Source organism: Bos indicus, chromosome 20, assembly GCF_029378745.1.
Source record: "Bos indicus isolate NIAB-ARS_2022 breed Sahiwal x Tharparkar chromosome 20, NIAB-ARS_B.indTharparkar_mat_pri_1.0, whole genome shotgun sequence".
Taxonomy (NCBI): domain Eukaryota; kingdom Metazoa; phylum Chordata; class Mammalia; order Artiodactyla; family Bovidae; genus Bos; species Bos indicus.
Window position 1 is genome coordinate 21,829,055 of NC_091779.1, and position 6,000 is coordinate 21,835,054.

Here is a 6,000-nt window from a genome sequence, read left to right on the forward strand (position 1 = left end):
CCATTGCCAATCAGAAGAAAGGTGAAAGACCCAGCTCTAACTATCTGACCTCTCCAACCACCAAAGGAGGTTGTGCAAACAAGAGGAATTCCTCATCACAGATGGCCCTGTCATTAGATAGGACAACCCATGATGTCAGAGAGAAAAACACCAACCATGGAGCAGTTTTTGAACAATCTAAGGACTTCACACTTCTAGCACTGGAGCTGAATGCTATGGGCAGCCACCCTCAGCTCCACTAAACAGCCCTCTTAAGTCTCTCAAAAGTTCTTATTACATGAAGACATTTCTAAACATCATCTGAGAGGTTCTCCTTTCTAAAAACTCACATATAACAGCACTCTAAGAAGCTATTTCGCTTTTACAAGCTTTGCCTTGTCAGAGTAAACCATACTTAGTAAGCATTTATTGTGTATCAGACTCTTTCAGACATGTAATCTTGTTTATCCATTGAAACTTACCCCCAAAAAAGCATCAATTAACCCTGTTTTATAGTTAAGAAACCTGAGGTTCTGAGAGTCCTAACAGAATCTGTTCATAAATGTCCAGCTAAGTTCTGAATCCAGGTCCCAAAATACTAGATCCAGAGCTCCTTCTCCTTATTCTAATACCCCCAAATTAAACTGACCACAGAGTACTCTCCAACACTGAAACATTGTAAGTGAAATGTTTAGCTATACTATAGACAGAGCTAAATTTAAAGCAAAATTCGGACTGTAAATCAGATTGTCCAAGTTAAGGCATAAGCTTAAAATATATAAAGGCCTGACGCAGTGCAGGCAATGGTTAAACTTCACCTGAATTCTGTCACATCAGTGCCAGAGGAGATTGTGGCCCCTCTTTGGACCACTGTACACTGTTGTGCCAGTTGCACACTGCATAATAGTAAGCTTGGATGTAGCCCCCAGACATGTCAGTATACATCCTCAGCAACTGTCCACAGCACTTTACTTTCTCTTGGATATCACTTGCAATTGTGACTATAAAACATTAAAATGTAATCCTGTTTGGAAAGATGAACTCCCCAAATTCCAAATCCAGGAAGTTTAATTATTATTTAAAGGCCCAATATGAAAAAGAAAACCCCCCAAAAATTAGATTTTAACACTAATTTTAAGCCTGGAGATTATCTACAATTTTCTATACAGAGAAGAGTTGGAGGAGCCAAAGAACACGAGATGTGGAAATGATCACATCACTGTTTTATTCAGATGAACACAAGGCCAACACACCACTTTCCAAATAAACCATCCTCCTTGTCCCAGTCCTAGAGCTCCAAACCTCCCAAAATCAAGCCCTTTTACTTATTCTAACCACAGGATATGCAAAAGAGGTCAGGGAGTTATATCATTATTGTCACATCTTTGCATTTATCTTCTGAAATTCAGGGCCGAGGAACTGAACCAGAGCAATCCCAATTTCTCACTTTCTATTGTTGTAGAGGATACTATCTCCCATGAAGATTACAGGAAGTATCTAGACTGGAACCATCAGGGTTCTGTGGGCAAGCAGATGGCACACTTGAAATAAGATACTGTAAAGAACATTTACGTACAAAGCTACAGGTATAAGGGGAACCACAGGGCCAATACAGTAACATGAGGCTTATTAGTAGCCAAGGTGTTAGGCCTAAAGAGGAGAAAAAGAAGTTCCTAGAACCTAGAAGGAGAGAATGTATACAGGCCATATCTTGAGAAGAGCTGTGACTCATGGATGGATGGATATAGCAATCCAAGCAACCTAACAGCAGGGAACCTGGGAACGAATGCTGGTCCTCATTCATCCCTCTCCTCTGATCTGCTGGGACTCCATACTGAACAGACACAACTGGAAGCCAGAAGATAGAGATACCCTTCGTGTGAACCATGTGGTTGGTGTTCAGTCACTAAGTTGTGTCTGGCTCTTTGAGACTCCATGGACTGTAGCATACCAGGCTCTTCTGTCCTCCACTATCTCCCAGAGTTTGCTCAGATTCATGTCTATTCAGCCTGTGATGCTATCTAACCACCTCAATCTGTGTCGCCCCCTTCTCCTCGTGCCCTCAATCTTTCCCAGCATCAGGGTTTTTTCAATGAGTTGGCTCTTCACATCAGGTGGCCAAAGTCCTGGAGCTTCACCTTCAGCTTCATCATCAGTCCTTCCAATGAATATTCAAGGTTGATTTCCTTTAGGATTGACTGATTTGATCTCCTTGCTGTCCAAGGGACTCTTAAGAGTCTCCTCCAGCATCACTATTTAAAAGCATCAATTCTTTGGCTCTCAGCCTTCTTTATGATCCAACTCTCATATCCATACATGACTACTGAAAAAAACATAGCATTGACTATAAAAACCTTTGTTGGCAAAGTGATGTCTCTGCTTTTTAATACGCAGTGGGATCCATATGGATCAGCTTCTCAGAGCAGAGCCAGGTCAGGGTTAGGGGAGGGAGAAAATGGGGGAGAGAGATAAGGGGAGGTGGTAGGAACCAGGTGACTAAAAAAGGAAGTCTGAAGGAGGCGTAGGCCCACCCTCTCCCGACCCCTTGCAGGTGCGGCCCCACTGGGGTCCCCATTGTTTGCAGAGGCGGGGCAGTGCCCCCAGGGAGCAACCTGAGGGCCAGACGGCGGGGCTGGAAAGGGCAGCGCCCCCGCCAGTGTTTGGGAGGCTGCCCACGGAAGGCTGACACCCCCACGAGAGCTGTCCAGTCCTCTCGGCCCACGGGCTCGGACAGCTTTGGGTGGTGGAAGACTGGGAGCGAAGGAAAGAGGGTTTTCCTTGCCAGTGAATCGTGTAGAGTACACTGCCAGTCTCTTGTCTTCTCTTCACCATGGCTTCTTCTGATATCCAGGTGAAGAAACTGGAGAAGCCTTCCTCAGGCCAGGCTTTTGAGCTGACTCTCAGCCCTCAATCAAAAGAATCTGTCCCAGAATTTCCCCTTTCCCCTCCCAAGAAGGATCTTTCCCTGGAGGAAATTCAGAAGAAATTAGAAGCTGCAGAAGAAAGACGCAAGTCCCATGAAGCTGAGGTCTTGAAGCAGCTTGCTGAGAAAGGGGAGCCCGAGAAAGAAGTGCTTCAGAAAGCGATAGAGGACAACTTCAGTAAAATGGCGGAAGAGAAGCTGACCCACAAGATGGAAGCCAATAAAGAGAACAGAGAGGCACAGACGGCCACCAAGCTGAAGGACAAGCACGTTGAAGAAGTGAGGAAGAACAAAGAATCCAAAGACCCTGCTGATGAGACTGAAGCCGACTAACTTGTTCTGAGAACTTTCTCCCCCTCCCCTTCCTAAATATCCGAAGACTACTGGCCAGTGTCATTTTACTTTTGCCCTCCTGACAAATATTCTAGAAGCTGATGTAGGACTGTATAGGTAGATCCAGATGGTATGATGTTGTTTTAGGGGCTAAAGGGGAGAAATGAAAAGTGTTTTACTCTTTTTCTAAAGTGTTGAAGTCTTTCTAATGTAGCCATTTTTCTTGTTGCATCTTTTCTACTTCAGTACACCTGGTGTGCTGGGTTAATGGCTAATACTGCATTGGCTCCGTAAACATGTCTGTGAAATGAGTATGTAGTGGCTTCTTTCAAATTGTTAGATGCTGAATATCTGTTCGCTTTTAAATCCCAGTTCTGTCCCGATCTTACAGACGCTACTGTACTTGAATGGTTAATAAAACTGCACAGTGCTGTTGGTGGCAGTGGAAAAAAAAAAGAAGGAAGTCTGGCACAGCACCTGAACTATCTTTAGAATAAATGCACCTTAATAACATTTCCACCATGGTGTGATCACTCATCTAGAGCCAGACATCCTGGAATGTGAAGTCAAGTGGGCCTTAGGAAGCATCACTACGAACAAAGCTAGTGGAGGTGATGGAATTCCAGTTGAGCTATTTCAAACCCTAAAAGATGATGCTGTGAAAGTGCTGCACTCAATATGCCAGGAAATTTGGAAAACTCAGCAGTGGCCACAGGACTGGAAAAGGTCAGTTTTCATTCCAATCCCAAAGAAAGGCAATGCCAAAGAATGCTCAAACTACCACACAATTGCACTCATCTCACACGATAGTGAAGTAATGCTCAAAATTCTCCAAGCCAGGCTTCAGCAGTATGTGAACCGTGAACTTCCTGATGTTCAAGCTGGTTTTAGAAAAGGCAGAAGAACCAGAGATCAAATTACCAACATCTGCTGGATCATGGAAAAAGCAAGAGAGTTCCAGAAAAACATCTATTTCTGCTTTATTGACTATGCCAAAGCCTTTGACTGTGTGGATCACAATAAACTGTGGAAAATTCTGAAAGAGATGGGAATACCAGACTACCTAACCTGCCTCTTGAGAAACCTATATGCAGGTCAGGAAGCCAGAGTTAGAACTGGACATGGAACAACAGACTGGTTCCAAATAGGAAAAGGAGTATGTCAAGGCTGTATATTGTCACCCTGCTTATTTAACTTATATGCAGAGTACATCATGAGAAATGCTGGGCTGGAAGAAGCACAAGCTGAAATCAAAATTTCCAGGAGAAATATCAATAATCTCAGATATGCAGATGACACCACCCTTATGGCAGAAAGTGAAGAGGAACTCAAAAGCCTCTTGATGAAAATGAAAGAGGAGAGTGAAAAAGTTGGCTTAAAGCTCAACATTCAGAAAACAAAGATCATGGCATCTGGTCCCATCATTTCATGGGAAATAGATGGGGAAACAGTGGAAACAGTGTCAGACTTTATTTCTGGGGGCTCCAAATTCACTGCAGATGGTGATTGCAGCCATGAAATTAAAAGACACTTACTCCTTGGAAGGAAAGTTATGACCAACCTAGATAGCATATTAAAAACCAGAGATATTACTTTACTAACAAAGGTCCATCTAGTCAAGGCTATGGTTTTTCTAGTGGTCATGTATAGATGTGAGAGTTGGACTGTGAAGAAAGCTGAGCGCCAAAGAATTGATGCTTTTGAACTGTGGTGTTGGAGAAGATTCTTGAGAGTCCCTAGGACTGCAAGGAGATCCAACCAGTCCATTCTGAAGGAGATCAGTCCTGGGTGTTCATTGGAAGGACTGATGCTAAAGCTGAAACTCTAGTACTTTGGCCACCTCATGTGAAGAGTTGACTCATTGGAAAAGACCCTGATGCTGGGAGGCATTGGGGGCAGGAGGAGAAGGGGACGACAGAGGATGAGATGGCTGGATGGCATCACCAACTCAATGGACATGAGTTTGGGTAAACTCTGGGAGTTGGTGATGGACAGGGAGGCCTGGCGTGCTGCAGTTCATGGGGTCACAAAGAGTCGGACACGAGTGAGAAACTGAACTGAACTGAATAGCATCTCCATCCATTTCTGACTCTGTTTTTCATCTTCATGCACATGGCCCATTAACAGACTTCTAGATTTTACTCAATCTGTTTTTTTCAATTTTGAGGACAGAGATCTAAAGTCATCTTCACAAATACAATCCACACTTAAGCCATTTATCCTTTAGCACATAGCCCCTGGGAAAATCGTATTTGAAAAGGGTATTACCTTTAAATAATAAAGGTCATATTTATTTTTATTTGTGGGAAAAGGTATGTTTAAGTTCTTTCAATTCTCCTTGAAGAAAGTGCTATAAATTACTCCCTCCAGCTTGCCCAGTAGGGCCATGAGACACTGTGATCTTGACCACTGGGAGTTTGATGGAAAATAGTGACATTGCTTGGGTCACATGTTCCTGTTTCATTAAACTTTCATTTGACTGCACTCTGATTTCTTCCTGGAATCACATTTTAAGTCCTCTCCTCAGTTATTCCACCAAAACTTGGAGGTAAAATGTCCAATTAACTCAGCTAAGGAGCATTGTCTGCCCAGGCATCAATCCACTCTCCATTCCACTCCAAGCCACTCAGGGAGCCCTTGGATCCCTCTAGAGCAGGGGTCCACAATCTCTGGGATCTGATACCTGATGGTCTGAGGTGGAGCTGATGAAATAATAATAAAGTGCACAATAAATGTAATGCACTTGAATCATCCTGAAACCAACC

The 6,000-nt window shown here is 43.5% G+C and overlaps 1 pseudogene; it reads left to right on the plus strand.

The window, feature by feature from the left end:
• The first annotated feature begins 2,706 nt into the window (after positions 1-2,706).
• Positions 2,707-3,235, plus strand: LOC109574760 (stathmin pseudogene; annotated as a pseudogene).
• Positions 3,236-6,000: the final 2,765 nt, after the last annotated feature.